The 24,547-nt window shown below is 34.9% G+C and overlaps 1 protein-coding gene and 1 long non-coding RNA gene across 4 annotated transcripts in view; one reads left to right on the top strand and one right to left on the bottom strand.

The window, feature by feature from the left end:
- Positions 1 to 24,547, top strand: part of LOC111581796 (plexin-B2-like) — a 272,748-nt gene that overhangs the window by 134,750 nt on the left and 113,451 nt on the right. The window lies entirely within an intron of this gene.
- Positions 7,610 to 22,564, bottom strand: LOC129347840 (uncharacterized). The gene is made up of 3 exons (XR_008600128.1): positions 22,376 to 22,564; positions 20,635 to 20,870; positions 7,610 to 10,540 (listed from the first exon to the last, which is right to left on the bottom strand). It is a non-coding gene; the product is annotated as an uncharacterized LOC129347840 (long non-coding RNA).

Genomic DNA, 24,547 nt, shown 5'->3' with positions numbered 1-24,547 from the left:
AATGGTGAAGATAGCTAAAACTATCATTTTAGTAGTTTTATATGTCTTTGTGGTGGTTTTCTACCTTTTTGTGGTTGTTTTATGTCCATTTGTAGTAATTTTGCATCTTTTTATGGTTGTTTTCTGTATCAGTTTTTGTTGTTTTGCATTTCTTTGTGGACGCTAAGCATCTTTTTGTGGCTGCTTTGTGTCTAAGACCCTGTTTTGCATGTTTTTGTGGCTGTTTGGTTGTTTTGTTTATATTTGGTTGTTTTATGTCTTTGTGGTTGTTGTCCATCTTTTTGTGGTTGTTTTGCACCTTCTTTTGGTCATTTTCTAAATGTTTTCTATTTCGTCTTGGTAATTTTGTCTCTCTGTGTTTGTTTTTGTCCTTTCATGTGTTTGCTTTTTGTCTCTTTGTGGTTCTTTGTGTCTGTTTGTGGTCATTTTACATCTCTTTGCAGTCTTTTGTGTCCATGTTTGGTTTCTAGGTTTGGTAGCTTTGTGTTGCTGTTTGATAACATTGCATTTTCTGCAGGTGTGTTATTAATCATTTAGCTTGTTTTGCATGTCTTTGTCTTTGTATGACGTCTTTTTGTAGGTGCTTTGTGTTTCTTTGCAGACATTAGATAATAAATAATAGAAATTAGAAAACACTGGTTGTTCGACAGTTCTAACTATCCAAGCGTCATTATTAACGGCTTAAATGCTCACTGACCTTCCCCTGAAAAATGAAAAGCTGTTGAGTAATAAAGCGGTAGTAAAAGGCTTCACCTCGACCAACAGATACATTTCAAGCAACAGAAATCCTATTTATGTTTTTGTCTGGAAGCCATATCAGTTTTCCTTTGCCCAGCCGTAGATGGGACTGATTGGGTTGTGTAAATATCATTTTCATAAGTAATCCTTGCTATGGATTTAGCCTTTCCCTGTCTGAGGTGGATTAATATGTCCTGTCCATCTAATCCTGTTTGATTCTCTCTGCCTGGTTTCAACTCTGCACAGAGCAGAAAGTGGACGATTATTTTTCAGCTCAACATTTTAACCTTTTGCACTTCAGTTGAACCCTGCTGCTCTCAGTGAAGCACCAAAAACTGTAGCGGAATAAAAGATTTACAGCTTTAGTTCATCCTTGTTTGCAGCAGCTTTAAGGGGCAATGTAATTGTCGATATTTTAACCTCTTACTGTTGTATTTAGAGAGCTACACAATGAAAAGTTAGCTCCATTAAGACATGAACATGAGATATTCAGTGTTTTATGTAGATTTGTTTATGATATTTGCTGTATGAAGGAGTGCCTTTTTCTCTAAATGAATCGTTTGGAACTGTAATGAGTGAGTTCTGCCTGTTATAATGCAATGATGCTTGGCTTATTATTATTTATTATTATTATGGTTTGTTTACACTTAAAAAGAAACATTGCATAATACGTGGTAGTCAGAGGTGCTGGAAAAACTTCAAAAATTGCAAAAACAAAAACATAACAGTAAAAATAACAGCAAATATCTGTAAAACAATGATATTTTTAACAAATTTAAGTCAAGTAAAACAGTGTAATTCATTTTTTTTTGTTTTGTTTTATAATCAACGTGTAAATTATGATTTTTTTTGTTTGTTTAAAAATTTAAATTTTTTCTTTCTTAAAAATAATGGCAAATATCTGCTAAATAAAATTTAACATGTGAGTTAATACTTTTTTCAGTGCTTGTAGCCATAATTATAATTATAGTTATTTGTAATTTAATAGAACTGGGAATATTTGTAGTATTAGTTTATAGAAATTCCAAATTTTCAGTCCTGAATACCCTGATAGAATTTTTATTTTAAATAACAGTGAATATCTGTAAAATACTGATATTTTTACAAATTTAAATAAAATAAAACAGTGTAATTGTATTTTTAGTTTTTTTACGTTCAGCATGTAAATTATTTAATTGTGATCGATATTGGTAATTTAACAAAACAGAAAGTTTCATTTCTTTTAATAGTTCTAAAGTTACTAATCTTCAGTCCTTTTTTCTAATAAATAATGGAAAATATCTGCTTAAAAAAGTTCAACATGTAAATTAATACTTTTTCTGGGCTTTTAGTTATTATTTGTAATATTACAATTTATAAATATTGCAATTTTTTAATCCTGAATACCCCAATACACACAATTTTTGTTTTAAATAACAGCAAATATCTGTAAAATAATGTTTTTCCTCATGCCAGTGGAATTTCACAGTCAAATTGCATAAAAGAGCAAATTACCATTTGTAATTATACTGATTTTTAATGTGGACATCATTTACATTTTATCATTTTATTTTTTTACAGTTAACATGTAAGTTATGACTTTTTTGTAATTTAATTGTAAGATTTTTTTAATGTAATTTGCTACCATGTAAATAACAGTACATTGATGAAAATAAAAATGTGTAGTTTAACTGGGTTATAAATCTTAATTAAGTCTCGCTAAGGCAAATATTTCCCCGACACGGTGGTTCAGTATTAAAGTATTGGACCTCTGAGAATATAAAGATAGAACTCAGTGTTTAATTATAACACTGACAAGAGTGAAAGAAAGAATGGAGAGTACATGAAGGAATAAAAGCCGAGGAGGAGGAGAGTTTCTGGCTTCGGTTCAACTTTACTAACACTGAGTGTGTGTTTGTGTGTCGTCGAGGCAGCCTGCCATGCCTCGGCGTGTTAATTATGTAAATTGGTCATTAGGAATCCTTATGGGGTCCAGGATGAAGCTGCCCAAATACAAACACACACGTGCAAATGGCTGCACATGTTAAGTGGGAGAAAAAATAAGGGCAGCGGAGAAAGAAAAAAAACTTTCCCTCTGGATCTCTGAGCAAAGAACTTTACCAGGAAATTGTCAGGTTTTTTTCTTTCTTTCTTTCTTTCCTGTGAAATCTGGCAAATGAAATCAAAGATAGTTTCCATATGCTGCCTTTTTGCTTGAATCGCTATCAGTAGAAAAACAGGATTTTTGGTGTAAAAACCGAGTCGCCGGTGCTGGGTTTTTTGCCACTGTTTGATGAAACGTGGAACGTGTTCAACAATAAATGGGTTTTTCTCCATGTTTGGACAAAGCCGACACTCCAAGGTGTTTGCAAAAGCTGCAGCTTTCATTAACTGTGATGCCAACATGATTCCTCACATTGTTAGACTTTTAAAGACTTTAAAACTTTAATCTGAAAAAGTCAAAATATTTCCCTAAACATGTGCAACAGCTCATACACTAAAGACCCCAAGCCAAAGAAAAGACCTAAAGACAGTTAATAATTACGCTTAAATTGCTGCTTTTAAGGGCTAAGGATGTTAGTATCTATTAGTCAGTTCTTTTTTTTAAAGTTAACTGAATAAAATACCCAAGTTAGTGTTATTGTAGGAGAGTTTTTACACCAGCAATTAGTCATGCATGGACTGCTGAGCGGCCGACTGGCTGAAGTCCAAGGAGTCAGTGGCCCCGTGGTCACCATCTGTAAAATACCCCAACATGAGACACAAAACAAACTCAGAAACATGGAATAACTACAGACAAGGCAAAGCAAACACAGAGTAAAGGTGCGTGTCACACACCTTAACTCGAAGAACCCCAAAAAGATGCAAAACAAACACAAAGAAACACAAAACAACCAAAATTAGACAGAAAGCAACCACAAAAAGATGCGAAAGAAACACAAAACAACCAAAATTAGACACAAGACAACCACAAAAAGATGCAAAACAATGACAAAGACACACAAAACAACCACAAAAAGATGAAAAGCAAACACAGACACACTAAATTACCACGCGACACAAAACAACCACAAAAAGAAGCAAAACAAACACAAAACAACCAAAATTGGATGCAAAAAAACCCCATAAAAAGATGCAAAACAAACACAAAAGATGCCAAGCATCCACAAAGAAATGCAAAACAACAAAAAAATTGTACCCAAAACAACCATAGAAAGATGCAAAATAACCACAAAGACAAAGAAAGCAACCACAAAAAGTTCTACAACAAACACAAAGAAACACCACCACAGCAACTGTTGTGATTGTCCCACGTTGTGATGCAGTTTTATATCAAAACATCGATTAATGCTGCTTTCACTTAACAAATATTTCCGGATTTGGATTCAAGAAATTGCCCTGAACACAACATACCTGATGGAAACATCGTCTATATTTCACCTCTGCAGCTTTAACTGGACGTTACCTGGACTTCAACTGGACTTTAACTGGACTTTAACTGGACGTTACCTGGACTTTACCTGGACTTTGAACTTTAACTGGGCTCTAACAAGACTTTAGGTTCCTTCAAATCTTCTTTCTGCTGTTTCTGGACATGTTGGAGGTAATTAACCTCCTGCTGGCTTCAGAACCAAACCTTGGTCATGATGAATGAATCTGTCAGCGATTCTTTCTGTCTGCAGCCACCTGAACAGCACCAACACGCATCTAAAAGCTGGAGGCTGGCTGTTCTGCAGACACAAACTGAGTTTTTCAGTGTTTGACAGACGGAACAGTCAGCCTCAAAACAAACAATTCTACATGGAAGTTTTAAAGTTTTACTCTTAGTAAAAGGCAGGGATGCTGCTGACATTTCCATAAAAGCATGAAAATTGGTGTACTTTTCTGAATATTTTCAACCTTCCTTTCATTAACCCTGAAAATAGAGTAACTTTTAGAACCATTCAGGCTGATTTGTGTGTATGGAGGAAACTTAAAAATGTGGTGAATCTCAGGCAGTGTTTATGTTTTTTGGGAAACGTCTTTTTTCTGTGATTTCTAAGCTGATTTATGGAGGTTTATTCTTGATAGACATGTCAGATGTTCGTCACTGAATGATTCAATGTGTTTTTCATGTCAGTCTCACTGAGTGATGAGTCAGAGGAAGGTTTTCATGTTTGACTCTGTCTTTGCAGAGGAAGACACATTAGATGGGGCAGAAACACTTGGCTTATTGCATTCTGATGGATATTTGGAGCACCTATGAGTTTATGGTGGAAATGTCGGTTTTTATGGCAAAGAAAACACTAAATTTAGTCACAACCGTGGGTCATTCCGTGAAAAATCTACCAGTTTCTCCAACTTGGCACAAAACAACCACAATAAGATGCAAAATTACCACAGAGACACAAAAGAATGACAAAAAGATACGAAGCAACCACAATGAGATGCAAAACAAGTGCAAAAAGATGCCAAGGAAACATAGACACAAAATTACCAAAATTAGACCCTAAACAACCATAAAAAGATGCCAAAGGACTGCAAAGAAATGTAAAATAACCAAAATCATACTTAAAATAACCACAGAAAGGTGCAAAATGACCACAGAGACACAAAACAATGACAAAAAGATGCAAAACAAACACAAAACAACCCAAATTAGACACAAAAGAGCTACACAAAGAGGCAAAACAAAGACAAAGAAACAAAATTACCAAAATTAGATACAAAACAACCACAAAAAGATGCAAGACAGAGACGCACAAAATTACCAGAATTAGAGACAAAACCACTACAAAAATATGCAAAACAATTGTGGGTCATTCCATGAAAAGTCAATCAGCTCCTCCTCCAGACCTCCTCAGAACCAGCTGGTCTGTATCTACAGTAACTTTATTTAATGATCAAAGTTCTACCTTCATACTGTGAATATTTCCACAGTTCCAGGCCCTCAAAGTCCATAGAGGTGGTCCACTACAGGTGTCACAATCTAAACACTAAATCAGTTTTGTTTTTTTTTTCATTTTTTCTGTAACCAACAGAGTCCTAGAAACAATCATTGGTACCTTGGAAGTTTCAAGTCATTTAAGAAAAGTTTTGAGGCATTTCGGATAACATTTAGCTATTTTGGACAGTTTTTCATTGCACAGAAATTATTCAAGATTTTGGGCCATTTTTGGACAAACTGAAACAGAAACACATCCAGGATACCAACGATTGTTTCTATGACTCTGTTGGTCATTGAAAAAAAATTAGCAAAAAACAGATTTAGTCTTTAGACTGTGACACCTGGATGGATGTAAAACTGATCTGGTGTCAGTTTTTAGCACAACTCAAATATGTTTTTCCTCCTAAATGTCATGTGTCTATCTGCTGGACTGATGAAGTTCTGAGGCTCAGAAATGATGGAAAAAATGATAAAGCTGGAGCCACCTCTATATACTTCAAGGTTCTGTCAGTCTCCAGTGCTGAATGTTCTAAGAGAGACTAAACTTAAAGACTAAAAGCCAGAAAGGAGAACCCTGTAGAAAGTTCAGGAGTATACCTACTGACAACTGTAAAGATCACTGTTTAATATCTGGTGTCTTGTTTTTAAGCCTGAACTTAAACAGAAATACAAACACAATGTGCAGGTTCATTGTTCACTCATTCTATTTCCTGGTGAACAGAAGCTGTGAGTTCTTTGAGTTTCAGCTGATTAGTTGGCAAGAAGACTCAATAAATCCCTGCATTCATCCTGATCTGGTGTCAGTTTTTACCAGAACTCAGATGTTTTTCCTCCTAAATGTCATGTGTCTATCTGCTGTACTGATGAAGTTCTGAGGCTCAGAAATGATGGAGAAAGTCCGTTTAAAAGTGATAAATCTGGACCACCTCTATAGATTCAAGGACCTGGAACTCTGGAAATATTCAGATTATGAAGGTAAAACTCTGATCATTAAATGAAGGTACTGTAGATAAAGAACCAGCTGATCCTGAGGAGGTCAGGTTCAAATTTAAACTCACCCTTTAGTGTTTTTTCCAAACTAAATCTACGTCTTTGCCTTCAACTGTCCATCGCCCCCTTGTGGAAACGTTTCCTTCCTCCTCGCTTTTGTCCTGCAGAACAAATCTGTTAATTTCCCGTTGGCTAAAACGCCGATGACTTTAAATTATGGAGAAGCACGGCAAAGATCTCGCCCTCCTCTCCAAACTTCCCCTTCTTTTTAATTTTAATCCAAATCAGGCTTAACTCCGCAAACACTTGAACTCCCTTTTCCGAGTTCACATCCTCAAAAATCCAACAAAGATGACAGATGATGAAGAAGAAGTTGTTGAAAAAACTCCCTCATATCTGCAGCTTCCTCCGACATTTGTTCGCCTATCGGTCTTTTTCTTTCCCCGTCCGTCACGCTGTCACTTCTCGCCTTTTCAGTATTTATTGCCATCCGTCCCTCTTTCCATCTGTCTCCTTCTCCCCGGCTGTCACACGACTTAAATGATCTGAAATGGCAGCTATATCAGTCGAACAGACCGTGTGCTAGCGTTGGTTTTTGTGTCGGAGTGTGTGTTGGCAGCTCGAGCTGTCATTTTTTTTTTTTTTTTTTTTTTTTAATAATTTTCTTTTAGAAGCATGAATCCCTGTAGAGCTCAGTCGCACATCTATCTCGTCTTTGGTCGAAACTGACGGACACGCAGGAAAAGAAATAAAGACAGCAAGACAAAACACTCGCAACGGAGACATTCTTGATGTCAGATGTGTCAAACGGCGGTTTAGCGAATGAGAAACGACCCCCGTCGAGTCCCAGACAGCCTCCGTAAAACAAACCGTCACCTCTGACCTCTGGGTTTCATCTCTTTAAAACTCTCTTTAACAAACTTCCCTCTGACGGAGTTCGTAACCTCAATTTTTCTTACCGTCCGAAGGGAAAATTAAAACCGGAGTCTTTTTCGAGTTATTTTGAAGTTCAGCGGTGCACGAGTCACATATTTTGAGAGGAAGGTGGGGGAGGATTATCGTTTTTAATTCAAGAAAGCTCACCCATCAAGCCGAATCAATAGAGTGAGATGGATCCCTACAGAGAGAGTTTAATGGAAGTCAGAGAAGGGAAAGATCTAATCTGCATCACAGCGGCACAAACAGGACACTTTTCTGCTCTATTATCTGTAAAACCAGATTTTTTTTGTCACCAAGCAGAAGTAATAGATAGTTCTGGAAATGTGCATTCAGCTGTAATTGTTTTTTGTTTTTTTTTAATTGTCTCGCTTTTTCTGAAAATTGTGAGCAAATTATTTAAAAGAATGTTTTCATGCCTGTTAGTTTTTGGCCTTTTATGCTTCCTTCACAAAACAACCACAATAAGATGCAAAGCAAACACAAAGAAATGTAAAATAACCAAAATCACACTTAAAACAACCACAGAAAGGTGCAGAATTATCACAAAACAATGACAAAAAGATGCAAAACAAATGCAAAACAACCAAGTTAGATGCAAAACAACAACAAAAAGATGCAAAACAAACACAAAACAGCCAAATGAGATGGAAACCTTCCTCAAAAAGATGCAAAACAAATACAAAACAAACCAATGAGATGCTAAACAACCTCAAAAAGATGTGAAACAAATAGAAAATATACCAATGAGATGCTAAACAATCAGAAAAATATGTTAAACAAACCCAAATGAGATGTGAAACAACCACTAAAGATGTTAAAGAACCACAAAAAAAAACAAATTGGACACAAAACAATAACAAAAGATGCAAAATAAACACAAAGCAAATCAATGACACACTAAACAACCACAAAAAAGATGTACAACAAACACAAAACAATCCAAATGAGATGCAAAACATCCATAAAAAGATGCAAAGCAAACACAAAGACACTAAATTAGCAAAATTTGATGCAAAACAACCACAAAACGAATGACCAATGACTGAGCAGCCTTGGCGGAGTACTGCGCTCTCTGAGTGCTTTTCTCGTTAGAGATATTTTAATGTGTAGTAGATGTGGGATTTTAGAACTTCCTGAACGAGGAAGGTGTTTTGTGGGTTACAAACTGAGCCTGTTGGTGCTCAAATACTTAAAAAGCTTCAATTCAAAGTGTGTCGCTTCCACATGCAGGACTTGTTTCTTATTTAAAGTAAAATCTCACAACGTCCAATCTAGTAAAATTGCCGCCTCAACTTTTGTGGGAAAGCGAGCATTTGTGCTCAGTCACGTTAACAGAAACAAGTGCAGTGTGTTCGGGTCAGAAATATTAATTAGAGCAGCTTTAAAGCTCAGAAAACTCAAGGTTGTTTTCATGACTCACAGCTAAAGATTAGACTGAGAAAGAGGAGATGAAGTCCGGCTCAGATCAAAAAGGCTCTTTTGGCGACGGTTCACAACCTTCCACATCTCTGGCTTCGCTTTCAGGTTGTAGCCTTTTTTGGTGATTTAAAAAATAAATAAATCAACAGAGAGGTTCAGAGTGTTTCTCCACAGTTATTAAAAGTCAAAGTGAACCATGCAGGACAATGTGAACTTTAATTTAACTCCCTCCTGCTCCCAGTTCGTTATTCATTTATTCAATAAAACTCATCAAGGTCGAGATGATTCCTTCAAGTTTTGCGATAAACACATTTCAGTCTTGATGCTGCCAGTTTTTAGTGATAAATTAAAGCCACTAAAGTCCTGTTTTTTAGTACTTTAGTATTTGAATGTTGAAGCTGTTGTTACTTTTGTTCTTTTATATCTGGACCTTTCACACTACAGCAGTTATGATGAAGGTGTTTGGACATTTGTGCCCTATCATCTAGGTTTTTGGTACTTTGGTACATTAATGATGAAGTTATTTCTACTTTTGTGCTCTAATAGTTGGGTTTGTGACACTTTTGTTCTTTAATATTCATATTTTTGACACTTTAGTATGATTGTATTAAAGTTATTGTGATTTTTGTGTTTTAATATCCAGATTTACTACACTCTGGAGCATTAATATGTGGGTTTTTGACATTTTAGTGCAATAATGATGAAATTATTTGTACCTTTGTGCTCTAATATCTGGGTTTTTGGCATTTTTGTGCTTTAATTTTCATGTTTTTGAGACTTTGGTACAATTATATCAGAGTTATTGTGACTTTTGTACTTTAATATCTGTGTTTTTGGCATTTCTGTGCTTTAATATCTGTTTTTCTGGCACTTTAGTACTTGAATGTTGAAGCTGTTCTTACTTTTGTTCTTTAATATCTGCATCTTTCACACAAACAACGGTTATGATGAAGGTATTTGTGCTTCCATTCCAATTTACTATTTAATGTCAAAGTTCAAGTAGATTTTCACATTTGTGTTGGTTTATGGAAACAGCTGTTGCACAACAAGCAACAAAGACCACAGATTCTCCAAATAGTGTCGTAAAAATAAGACTTTCACATGATAAATATTGATCTGCTGAATGCCTTCCAGAAAGGCCTGTATTTATTCTCACAGAGCCTTTAATCTGATTAGTAACGAGGTGAAAGGCTTCATGCAGTTATAGTCACAGAGCATATAGTCATAGATGGAGTAAAAATAGAACCCGTTTTGGTTTATGTAACATTTACAGACGTCTTTGGATTGACTAATCGCTGATGTTAAAGTATTCCCGTTAAGTCTGCGTGACTGCACAAGTGAGTGTGATTTATGCAGCGGGGCCGTGGTATGTACATTAAAAAGCCTTTATCCTCGCGCCAGGCCCATAAAAGCAGCGTTGTTATGCAGCGAGAGTCGGTTTCCCCGATCCAGAGGTCGCGGCCTCCTCAGACAGATTCCCTCGCTTCAGCAGAAAGAAGAAAGTCATTGGCAGTCGGCACGGCAGGAAATGAGAGTCTCCATCTTCTGCTATCGGGGAGGAATTTTAACAATTCAATTTGTTAAACTTCAACCCTTTTTTTGTGGATTGTATGCCAACAATTTTCTACAAGTAATCAAAAGGGAAACCTTCTGGCATGCAGTGAGGACATTTTGAGATGATTTCAAGCGTGTACATGAGTCTTTTTTTTAAAGTTGTGTAAGAACTTTGGCTCTGCTGTGCAAGAAAACGTTTTAGTTGTATTTAAAGTAGATGTTTGTCAGTGATGAGCTACAACATCAAAACCATTGAAGGTGTCCATCAAAGTGTCATTTTATCAGCTGAAAAGGACATTTGCTCTTCTGAAAACACTCAGCTGGGAGCGCTGTAGAGCACTCTGGAAGTCCAGTGTTCACTTTAAAGTTAAACATCTTTGGAAGTCAACATTTGCAAGTCCCGGCCAATCAGCTGACTTGACTTAACTGGTCAACCAAAAATGTTCTTTCAAGTTTTATAAACCGTCTGAACCCAAAAACCAGGTTTGAAAGACACGTCTTGGAAGAAATTGACAAACTGTGAAATCAAAGAGAATTGACTGATTTTGAATTTTTCTTGAACTATTCATCTGTGATGTGCCATTTGTTCAGAAAACGTAACCAAATCCGAGCCTAACATCAAAATTTCTCTTCAAAATCACCCTTTTCTACATGTTTTAGAAATTTTACAAAAAAGAAACCAATATGACTTTTTCAGCAGAACTGCAGGCAGTTTTTTTATAATTCTGAAGAAGTGACAAGTATGTAAACAAATTAAAAACGGGTAGTAGTACGTTCTACCTCTACAAGCCTTCCAGGGCAAATCATGATGCCACCACCATGCTTTATGTCATGATGCTGCCACCACCATGCTTCACATTATGATGCTGCCACCACCGTGCTTCACATCATGATGCTGCCACCACCATGCTTCACATCATGATGCTGCCACCACCATGCTTCACATCATGATGCTGCCACCACCATGCTTCACATCATGATGCTGCCACCACCATGCTTCACATCATGATGCTGCCACCACCATGCTTCACATTATGATGCTGCCACCACCATGCTTCACATCATAATGCTGCCACCACCATGCTTCACATCATAATGCTGCCGTGCTTCATGGTGGAGATAACATGTTTGTTTGTGATGATGTGCTGTGTTGTAACTAGGGCTGGACCCGAATATCCGAGTATTCGGTCGTTACGGTTGTATCCGAATATTTCTTTTGAGATCCGAATATTCGGATCCCCCACCCCCGTCAGACGATGTCGCATGATCGGTATTTGCTCGACTCGTCCCTTCATCTTCCCCCTGTTGGACGATGTCCGATCTGGCTATTTGTCATTAATCGGGGCCGAATATCCGGATCCCAGAAATTGCTATTCGGGCCAGCCCTAGTTGTAGCTTCTAGTCTGATGGTTAAAAGTGTCCCACATGTCTTCTGGTGAACTTGAATCTAGATTTAACATGATTTTTTTTCTGCAGTAGCTTTATCTTTTCACTCTCTCATGAAGCTCTGATTGGTGAAGAACAAACAATAGTTGTTGTATGAACAGTCTCCCCCATCTCAGCTGCTGAAGCTTGTAACTCCTTCAGAGGAATCATAGATGTCTTGGTGCCCTCCCTCACGTCTTGCTCTAGTCAGACTTACTCATGTTCCATACTCATATATATATATATATATATATATATATATATATATATTTTATTTTTTATTTTTTTTTTAATTTATATATATATTTATAATGGCTTAGAAAATGTCTTGTATCCATCCACTAACTAATTCTTTTCAGTAACCTTTTCACAGAGTTTCTTGTAGTGTCCTTTAGTCTTCATGGTGTAGTTCTATCCAGGATTCACCATGACTGGACCTTCCAGATACCGCAGTCCTTATGCTTGATTCACTGAGACACATTTCCTGCACTCAGATTATCTTTATTTCACTGATTACGTGATTTCTGTCCCCATTTAGCTGCTTCATTTTTAATTAATTGACATTACTATGTAGAAATCTGTTTTCACTTGACAAGAAAGAGCTTTTTCATACATTCTTGTCAAAAAAGGCAAATTAAATGCAAAAAAGAGGAAATGTACATTATGACTCTCACAGATAAAATCTTTAGGAGTCTCGTACAGTTTTTCCCATGAAGAGCTATCAAATCTGCTTTCCCAGTAAGAAAACAAAACCAATCCTCCTCCTTTTCTCCGATATCTTTCCATCTGACTTGTCTATCACCTTCTTATCCCCGACTCCCATCTTCAGGCCTCGCTCTGTTTCCTTCACCGGTAACCTGAGCGAGGACGAGGAGGAATGTGATTCAGAGAACGAACGGGAAAGATGGTGAAAGATAGCGAACGGGAGGCGAGATGGGGACAAAAAGGGCAAGGACGGGACGAAATGAAACCGGCGGTGAATAAGTATGAAAGTTCGACAGGGTGCAGAGGACGGAGATGGCGAGGAGAATGAGAGTATATGAGAGGGGAAGATAAGATTTCAGGGCGAGAAAGGGTAAGTAGAGGGTGAAGAAGAGAGAGGTGATGGAAAGTAAATTAAATAAGAACACCTATGAGAGTCGAGATGAAACCGATATACAGGCCTGCCGCTGCGCTTTTATTAAAAATCACATGTGTGGCCCAAGCCTGGTACGATGAACGATCCAGTTTGATTGATTGGAAATTTATTGTAGAATTGTTCTGTAGCGCGCTGACTGGTTGTCTGCGGTTATTTGATTGTGTCAGAACAATTGAGCTTCACCCCACAGCTGTCATATAACACAGAGGGTTTTTTTTTTAGTTAAAATTAATTTCTGCAGGGTTTGGGCTGTTTTTGTATCACTGTATATAAAGTAAAATGAACCAACAAAGTGCTTTAAGACGTCATAAAAGCAGACAGTAAATACAGAAAATGCATTAAAAGTAGCTTTACCACAACAAACTTGACCTGCTAACAGCTGTGGGAACTCCTCTAACTGCAGAGTTTTCACCACAATCATCCTTAGAAGCTTCAGCAGAGACACTCTACCACTGATAGCACACTATGTATACAATCTGCTTTAATTAATTTTGATTCTTAAATGCTAGAAATTTAGAAAAACAAAACAAGAACGAGTGACTGGATGAGGGTGATAATTGGACTGTCCTGCCCCGTAAAGCTGTTAAATTTAAGTTGGTAAAGCCATAAACGTAATAATAATCTTGTCTGAAGAACATCCGAGACACTCGGAGACAAAAATACAAAACCTCTACTAACCCTGAAAGAAACCCTGATGAATGTTGGTTTATCCTGATAGTAATAAGTACATAAAGACAAACAATTATGTTTGACGATTCTGAATTTATCTTTGTGGTCACTTTTTGGGTTGCAGTTGATTGGTTGCACTTTTCAAACAGTTTCCTTAACTGAAAGTGGCCAAAAAAACAATAAATCGACGAATAATTGTTGAAACGAATAGAACACAGTGGACGCTTCTTCCATTTGTTGATAAAACAGTTTAGAACCTAACAACAATGCTCATAGTTTGTGGTAAAATCAGCTCAGGTACACTGGTAATTTAAAGAGCAGATAAAGCAAACACCACTTTACTGAATTAAAACATTAGCGCCCCTTAGCAATTTGGATTTTGTAAATAAGCTGTAATGTTATTAATCTCTTCACAACAGTTTGATGTTGGTGAAGCAACTTGTTCCTTCTAGTTAATCCAGCAAAACAAAAATAATTAAAAAATCTAATCTGTCAGTATTTTCTGCTACCTCTAAAATGATTTATATTTTTACACTTCATCAAGATAATATTCTTGGAGGCTTGTAATTGAGTCCTGCTGAAAGGGAAAAAAGGGGTTAAAAAAAAGTAAGTGGGAGAAAGACGAGTAACCTTTTCCTGCTGCTGCTCCCATAATTGGATTTTGACTTTCTTTCTGTGTGTGTTGGTGAGAAACAAACTCCTGCTTCAGCTCTCAGGACGATGGATCAGATAGCGGCCGGAGAAAATGACCAATTCTTCTCTCTTTCTCCCAGCGGGTCGGTCGACACACTCCGAGACACAGTTGAAAAGTTCAAACCAATCTCTCTGCAGCACACTCGCGATCAATACACTCCACGTTATTTGTAGCTGTGCTGTTTTTTATGATTACAAAGCGGCTACATGATATTTATGACATGAATTTACGAGGCCGTCCTGCTCGGCGCTGGAAAAATGAATCAGAACCTGTGTGTTGTGGTGAGCTTCGTGTTTGGGAGCTCGTTAACGCCTCAGAAACTAAATCACAGCAGAGAAGTTTGGAGAAAATTAAACCCACTCATGTATCTCACCGTGAAGAACGCAGTTTAGAATTCAAGATGTGAGTTCTAAGGCTTATTAATCGGTGCTGTGCTGCAGTTTTCCATTTAGCGGGGAAGACAAAAGCAAGAGAAACTCAGGGATATTAAACTAATGAAGTTATTAAAAACAGCTTAGGAATAACACAGCAGCAAACTTTTTCCAAAACTACATCAACAGTCGTCTGTATTATCTTTGGATTCTTGTTTCTAATCATCATTTAGTTCATAAATTGTGAGAAAAGCTCCAAGGTGAGAGTCTTCAAATTGCTTGTTATTACCAGTCCAAAATGTAAAAATAAAATAAAATATATTCAGTTTTGATAAACCACAGAAGAAAAAAGCAGATTTTCACACAAAAATTTTGCTTTTTGAGTGATTTTTCCAGGTTGACTGTATAAATTGAAGATAAAAATGAAAGGTTTTTTTTGTGCTAAAATTATTTACTGTTACCTTACAGATTTTTAACGCATTGTAAGATTTTGGATAATAATAATAAAATCAATAAAAATACATATTATATCACATTAAAAATGCAACAAGCAGGCCATAACTGTAACAATAATGTCCACATCAAACATATGCTTTTCTAAATGTTAATTAATTTATTTACAATGTTTGACTGTAAAAGTATAGTACTTTTACTGTTTTTACATATTTAATTTTTTGAATTTATTCTTTTTATTTTATATTTAATTTTTACATATATAATAATATAGAGCAACTTTAGCTAATGTAGAACAACTTTAATCGAGCAAGTTTAATTAATATATAGCAACATTAATTAATGTAGAGTAATTTAATTGGGCGTACAATATAGTGTACATTTGTGTAGTTATCTCAGTTCCAAATGTATAAATCCAGGTTTAAATGGTGTTTTATTAGTAACAGATACACATATATTACTTTACAGCAACCAAGCGGCACTTTATTTTAATATTATGAAGTGTTTCTTCATTTTTATCTCCATATGTTAGCAGACGAGTCTCTGCAGTGACAAAGACGAAGCACCAGACTGACATTTAGTGTTCTAAAAAATAAAACTTATTTCAGGTTTTTGTTTGTATTAGTTGAGACAGTTGGATGGAAACCTGCAGAGTTAGTTTTTTTTTTCTATCAGAGATAACGGCGTCGAATGGAGCGAGCACAGGAAGTGAAAAAAGACAAGTAAACCGACAGATAACGGTGGAGTTGTTGGAAAGAAGCCTCGGACCACTGAAGTGTAAGAAAACATATAAAACAAGTCCTGGTTTGTTATCAGAAAGTCCAGAATGATCGGAGAGAAAGCAGCAGATGGTGAAGAAGAAGGTTTTCGGTGACACAAAAAGCACACGGGCAGCATTACAAACACATTCTTCTGCTGATTTTAGCCTTTTTTATTAAGATTTTCCACAAAACAGCGCTTCAGAAACTCCACTTCAACCCCAAAATGTCTTGCAGCTCATTGTGTGTTTTATTTGTCTCTTTAATTAGCAGCATATCTCGGAAACTTTAATGAAAACTAAGTGCCAAGATGGGATCCGGGCCAAAGAAGAAGTGATTAATTTCTGGTGCAGATCCCAGGTTGTTTTAAAAACTGGGTCATTTGGAGCATTTTTTACTGTTTGCTCTAAAACCCACTTTATGTCATTAAAACAACAAGTTTAGAATAATGTGCAGAGCTGTAAAGATCTTTGGGGAGATTTGTTGCTGCAAAAACATCATTAGCAACAAAAAGAGAAAGTTTAAAGTCACCTGATCGATTCAGTTTGAACTTTGATGCTTTAATTAGCTCGTTTTTCTGTGCGTCATTAAAGCTGCAATAAAAGAGTAAACTTTGGTAATTAGCCGGTTCTGTTTTGCAACTTTTTTTCTTATTTCATGCACTTTAATGCAACAATACAGGATTTTTAGTGGTTGAAATTCAGAAAATATAGTTTAATACTGTGAAAAAGTTAATTAGTTTTTGTATTTTAATTTACAAAGGTGACATATGTTCTCTGTCAAATCTTTCAAGCCTTTTTTGGTTTTTAATTTACATAATTATGGCTTAGAACTCATGAAAATTAGGATCTAATCTGTATCTCATAATATTAGAATATGTTCTAAAATCTATCAAAAAAGGATTTACAGTATTGAAATGTCCAAAAATATGTTAATATATACTAATATGAAATCATACGGTTCTTTAATCTGATAAAACACAATGATATGTTATTAACAACTGAGACACTAAATTGCTGAATATAAATGAAAATCTCCATCATAAATATCTACAGGTAAACAGTTTAATTTACTTCAAAATGGTAAATTTTCATATATTCTCTATTAATTACATGTTAAGTGAAATATTTCAAGCCTTTTTTGATTTTTAATTTCTATAATTATGGTGTGAAGCTCATGAAAATTCAAAAAAAAAATGCAAAATGTCCTAAAATCAGTTGAAAAGGGATCTACAGTACAGAGTTGTTCACAAATATATTTATTTATACCAATTTAATACCAATATCATGCAGTTGTTGTTGTTTCATCTGATAAAATACAGCAATTTATTAATAATATTAAATGAGACACTAAATGTCTGAACTTAAATCTTTTTTTTTCTGAACTTAAATCTAAGTCTTCATCATAAATCTCTTCAGGCAATCAGTTTAATTTAATTTTTTTAAAAAATACATTTTCATATATTCTTTATTGATTACACATGAAATGAAATTGTTCAAACCTTTGTTTATTTTTAATACCTGTAATTATGGCTTAAAGCTTATGAAAATCAGAAATCAAAAATCTCAAAATATTAAAATGTTTTCTAATATGAGTCCAAAATGCATTTACAAAACAGAAATGTCCAAAAGTGTGTTTATTTATACTAATTTATTACCAGTGCCATGCTGTTGTTGTTGTTTCGGTTGATAAAATAATGTAATTTATTAATATTATCAATCAAAACGCAAAGTTGTTCAACTTACAAGGCAATCTTGATCATAAATATGTTCAGGCTGTCAGTTTAATTTAATCCGAAAAGGTACATTTTCATATATTCTCTATTTATCAATAGTAAAGTGAAATATTTCAAGCTTTTTTTATTTTTAATATCTATAATTATGGCTTAAAGTTAATGAAAATCAGAAATTCAGTGTCGCAAATTATTAGAAAATATTATATTTTGTATTATTTTGGTATATAATTCTGAAAATCAGTGAAATAAAGAATTTACAAAACAAAAATGCCCCAAAATATGTTCATTTAAACTAATATAAAACCAATATCATGTTGTTGTTTTTGCCTAATCTGATAAAGTACAGTAATTTATTAACATCAACAATTAAAATACTAAATTGTTGTACTTAAAAGGAGGCAATCTGTTGAATTTTATTCTAAAAGGTAATTTTTTAAAACATATTTTATGTTCATTACTCATAAAATAAAATATTTCAAACCTTTTTTTGCTCTAATTTTGATTTATTGGCTTTTTGTTCATCAAAATCAGAAATCCAGTAACTCCAAATATTAGAATGTTTCCTAAAATCTGTCAAAAAAATGGATTTTATACAAAAATGTCAGTATCATGTTGCTTTGTACAGTAATTTATTAATATTATCAGTGAAAACACTAACTTGTTGAACTTTAATGGAAATCTACATTGTTTGTTTTTAATTAATTAGGTTTCCAATGCAGGTATTTTAACCCTAAATCTAAATATCAACTAAATAAGCATCTACAGACGATCAAAAAACTAAACTTTGTTCAAAAACATCGGATAAATTACAGGAAAATACAGTTTGGTGCTTTTTACAGCATCATAGCGACTTCTTCTGGTTAATTTTTTCTGCACAAAGCTGTAATTTATTTAGTTTCCACAACAAACAGGGCTAATATACTGAGGAAAACCAAGGAATCTGTGAGATAATTTTCTTGTGCTGGAGCTAAAAAAAATCAGATTTAAAGATCTTAGATATCGGTCTGAACCATTTGAGCTGCTGGAAACTGATCTTGGCTTTCAGAGGCAGAAATGAGAATCTGTATGAGACATTATGTAAGACTGAGTATTGGAGATAATGCTGGATAACAAAGTGCAGTAATGATACGGTATATGAAACCCCCAGCAGGAAACTAATATCCAGCTGTTATCGCCTGCCAAGCTGTAGAGGAGAAACGAAGGAGAAACTTTATATTAAAAGACCCCGTGGCGCTGTGTGGCCACCTCCACTCATATTCCAGCTGAAATCTTCTTAATAACGCAACTTTGACTTCTGCTTATTAAACAGACGCTTCCTTTTTCTCTCACCGTGGCGAATTTATATGTCAAATAACTTGGAATAGAAGGAAATGTTTGCATCAGCTGCTCGCTAAACTCCAAACAGCAGAAAGAAAATGTTAGTTTTTGTTGCATTTAGCAGCTAAACAGTCAGAAATTTGGTGGTGGAGACCAAAAATGGAACTAAAAGGAGCAGAAAAGTTAGATTTAAATCCATCGGTTGGAAAAAAAATGTCTCCAAATCAATCCTAAATCCCAAAAAAACCATTGATTTAATGAGCATTATGTGAATTAATTCAGTAACAGCTTAACTCTACACTATTTTTAACAGATATATATACCGCAAAACTGTAATTTTACAGCCACACATTATATAAAAAGAAATTTTTGTCTGTTAAAACATAGAAACAAACAAGCAAATACTATTTAGTTACACTTAAGAGTTGTATTTTCAGTCTTAAATATACACAATTTGTCTTCTGAATATTTGCAAGTATTGGGAAAAAATGTTTTTGCATAATTTAAATAAAATTCAAATATGGTCATTTTATGTTCAAATGAAAAAGAACAAATTATTATTTTTGATAGATTTTTGATATTATTTTCAGTTTTTTTAGAGTTTCTTTTTTCTGTGCCTTGCTATTAATCTGTAATTTTATTATTTTATTAATTATTTGATTTTTGACCTTTGTTTTTTTTTTTTACAGTTTATAGCATTTTTTACTTGCAACATGAATAACATACATTTCTTTCTTTCTTTCGGTGATTATTGCTAGATGTCTGTAATTTTACAAAACAGGAAAAATAACAATTAAAAGATCTATTATAGTCCTTTATATACACGTTTTTTTCTTTTAAATAATGACATATCTGCAGAAATACATACGTATATATATATATTTTTTTTTGCCGATTTAAATAAGAATAAATAACTGTTTCTGGTTGATTTTTGAATTTATTTACAATTTCAGCATGTTGGGTTTTTAGATATTATTTATATATTAAACAAAACAAGGAAAGTAAAAAAAAACATAAATTATTTAACTTTTTAAATCCTTAATATACACAATTCTTTTAAAATGGCAAATATCTGTTAAATAATGATATTTTTACTGATTTAAATAAGAACTAACAACTATTTGAGTTAGATTTTTGATGTTATTGCAAGTTATGACGTGTTTTTTAGTGTAAATATGTGATTTTATATATTTTTTCTGTGACTTGTTTTTATTTGCAGCTTAACAAAACGGGAAATCTGTGAAATAGCAGAAAATTGCCGTCATGACCTGTTTATTTTAAACAGTGTGGCTTTAACCTGTGAGTAAACTGCTGTTTTTTTAGAAACTTTCTGACTCTCCTGCTGCTCTTCGTCCTCACTGATGTCGACTCTTTCGGTCTTTGCTCGGCCACACCGCTTTTATTTCTTCTTTTTTATTTTTTGTTTTATTTTCTTTCACCCCTCAGACTCTGAAGTGCCTCGAATCCCCTCCTGCTTCATATTTTATTCATTTCCTCACATGTTGTTGTGGCTCCAGCCGCTGCTTACCTTCAGTCTTTCACTTTTCATGTCAGGACCTCGTCCATCTCCTGCTGCTGCTGCCGAGGTTTTTAAATCCATTCCGACCGTCTCCTCGTCCGCTCGGCTTCCAGCTGCTCCTCCTCTGCCTCGCTAACCTTCTGAACGTTTGCAAACCATCTAGCAGACGTTTCCTAGGGAGATTTTGTCGGTACGTCTGTATTTATACCAGTCGGCTGAAGGTGCAGCGTTTTCTTATTTTTTTCCTGCAATAAAATGGTTGGCGAGGCCAAATTTTTTAGTTTTTACAGACAGCAAAATATCCAGAGAGTAGAGAAACAAAGGGAAGCTAAGCTCAAGGTTGAAAGAAGCTCCGCTGGGATATTTTTATTACATAATAATCCGCTGATTATTTTCTCCATTAGTCGACTGTTTGTTTAGTTGAAACTCTTGTTTTGTTTATTACACATACGTTTATATTTAGTATGAAACGATGCAACACGGAGAAAACCACTAAATACTCATATTTAGAAAGCTGGTTTCACAAACTGCACGAGTGACTCACAATATTGTCCTCCTGAGGAAATATGAATGTTTGCACCAAATTTATAGAAAGTCCTTCAAGTAATTTTTGAATATCAGTCGTGCTACTAAATCAGCAGGTTTGAAAAGCATGTAAACATTTAAAAAATAAACAAAATTACACCATTTTTCAGAGACAAAAAGTATAAAAAGTGAAAAAATCAACAGATTTCAGCTTTCAGACGGTGTTTAAACTAGTCATGTCACATTCAGCTGAACCAGGAAAAATTACCAAATTTAAGCATAAAGTTGCGATATTTTACCAAAATCATGTCATTTTATATGTCTAATTTATTTTTCTTTAAATTTGCCAAAAATAAACAGTTTCTTAGAACCAGATTCTGTAAAAGACAAAAACATCTGCATTAATTGGTCCAAATGTAAAACTACCCATGACTCGGCTGAAACCAACAGGCTCATAAAAAACAATCAGGGACTTCTGGGCTGAACTGCAGGCAGTGTTTATATACAAATGGAGACAAATAGAAAATATAAATAGTAAAATATCTGTTGCAGCTGAATTTATTCACTTTAAAGCTGTTAATGTAAACAAGCATACCTTTTAAATTTTATACTGTTTTCTAATAAGTAAAGTAGTTGTTGTTGGCAAATAATTTACCCATCCAGCTGTTGTGAATCACCTTTAGCGTAGATTTGGAGTCACTTTTCTGCTCATCTGATGAATTTCAGTCCAATATTAAAAAAAAAAAAATTAACATAATGTGATGTTTTCTTTCTCTGCGATGTGACAGTTTACGTAAATAGTGGTGTAACTTACCAAATGCAAAGTGCAGTTTGTGGCCAAAATCCACCAAAAATACAATTATTTTACAATTATTTTCTGCTATTTCCAAGAAAAATGTAGTAGAAAAAACAGCTTCTCTGTTCAATTTAATTGATAAAGGTAAGTTTTCATGCATTCTGTATCCGTTACACATAATGTGAAATATTTCAAGTCTCATTGTTGCTTAATAGAATAAAATAGAACTATTTATTATTATTGTTATTAATTAAAACACAATATTGTTGAACTTTAATGAACATTTGCATCGTCTCTTTCTGATTAAGTGGGTATCCAGTGCTGGTATTTTATATCCAAAGCTAAAATCAACTAAATAAATATCCAGTAGCAGAAAAAGCAGCTCCTCTGGCTGCAGATCAGATTTTACTTCATGTGTGTGTGAGTCACCTCTTCATCTGCAGTTTTCCAGTGTGGGCCTTCCAGCTTAGCGTTCTGCCGTCGCTATCTCACCATCTAAACACATACAGCGGGTGAAGCCAAACATAACAGGACAGCGCTGAGCCCAGTTCTAGTCATAACATCCTACTGTACTGTTAGCTCACACTGGGTTCAGGTAGCCTCACCTCACCTTCTGCTTCTCAGTCTCAGCCTCACGTCCTCACCTAGCTGTTATCTGCCCTTTTTATAGGCTGGAACACACACACACACACACACACACACACACACACACACACACACACACACACACACACACATTATTCACACTCACACTCCCTCTCTGGTTCCTACAGTGTGCAGTTGGGGTAATCAGCGCTTCATATTGTAACAAGAGATTAGCTCTGCTCAGCTAAAAATCACAATCTGCCCTGTCAGATAGCGCACACACACACACACACACACACACACACACACACACACACACACACACACACACATATATATACACATATATACACACTAACACATATACACACATATACACACATATATACACACTAACACATATACACACACACCAACACACATATGCCGCTACTACACACACACACACACACACACACACACACACACACACACACACACACACACACACACTAATACACATATAATCATGGACATGTGTTTGATGTTCAGGTAAAAAATCTGTACTTTTACAAATAGTCATTTGTTTTTATGTCTTTTTCTACAGATATTTGCTGTTATTTGTTGTGTTTCTAGTTTTCCACCATTTTTATTACATTTTTGGCAGCTTGTGTAGATTTTAACAGTTTATACTGAAGTCTTGTTTTTTTTTTGGGGGGGTGGGGTGCAATTTGCTTTTATTTTACAGATTTTCCTGTAAACTTTACATAATTAGTAACAAGTAAAATCACAGAAAATATTTTCATTATTATTTTTTTCAGAAGGTCAGATCAATAATGTCCACAGAATTTAACTGTATTTAAGTCTGCAAAAAATAGTAATTATTATCAGATTTTCTGTTTTGTTAAAATACAGATAATGTCTATTAAGATCACAGGGGAAAAAAATATATAAATTTTCATGTAGACTGCACAAAAATTGCCCAAAATGTAAATAATATACATCTTAAAAGTCTGTATTCTTTTGCATAAATTACATAAAATTACACTTTTTGTAATGTAAAAAAAATCTACCAAAAATCGTATAATTTTACAGATATTTTCATAGATTTTTACAGTTTTTTTAAACTTACAGTACCCCCTGTTCTTTAGCAGTTTTGCCACCTTTGCTGTCAGATTTTACAGTTTATTTACAGGTTTTTCTTTTTACAGCGCATGACTCAAATGGATTTATTGTAGAATTAAACACACTCTTTCTTTGCTTCAGCTCTAATCCTGAGACAAACACTCTCCAGAGCAGCGTTTAGCCGCTAATAGCCTCTGAATTCACACTTGCATATTAATAAAGTGGATTTTGTCCCTGTAACGAAGTGAGGTGTGTTGAAGCGACTGTACAGGTGAGTGTGACGTCTAATTCCAGATAATCCTCTATTCCAGCTCTGCCTCCTACCTGCAGCTTCCATTGTTCTAACAAACACTCATCCTGCTGTGTAGAAATCAAAGCCGGCCTGCTTTGGCTGGCTGTGTGTGTGTGTGTGTGTGTGTGTGTGTTTGTGTGTTTTTGTACCTGGTGTTATTCTGCTCAGACACCAGGAAGCTCCCATCGTTTGCATTGTGTGAGTTTGTAGAGTTCAACTGTGGAAATGAGGTTTGATGAGATGGAAACAGCTTTAAGATCAAACATAAAACAGCAACGTGAGTTTTTTTTTTCCCTGCATTCAGAGGCCACGCTTTACTTCAAAAACACAACTATAGTGTTTGTGATGGAGTTTGTTGAGGGTAAAAAACAAAAAAACATTAAATAAAGCTGCACTGTCGGCTCTGAACCAGTAAATGAGTGGAAAAACGAGAGAAAACTGAACTTAAACTTCAAACTGATGATTTCTCATACATCAGAATTCAGATTTTTTGGCTGAAAGTAAAGCTGATTTTGTGATTCTTTCAATCTAGTTGCTTTTCTTGTGACTAATTATGTTTATTTCCAAATTAAAATGACGTTTTGCCCTCAAAACATGAGTGAAAATGCAGTTTAGTTGTA

The sequence above is a fragment of the Amphiprion ocellaris genome, chromosome 21 (assembly GCF_022539595.1).
Source record: "Amphiprion ocellaris isolate individual 3 ecotype Okinawa chromosome 21, ASM2253959v1, whole genome shotgun sequence".
Lineage (NCBI taxonomy): Eukaryota > Metazoa > Chordata > Actinopteri > Pomacentridae > Amphiprion > Amphiprion ocellaris.
Note: the sequence above shows the minus strand (reverse complement) of the source record. Positions and strands in the feature narration are given on the sequence as shown.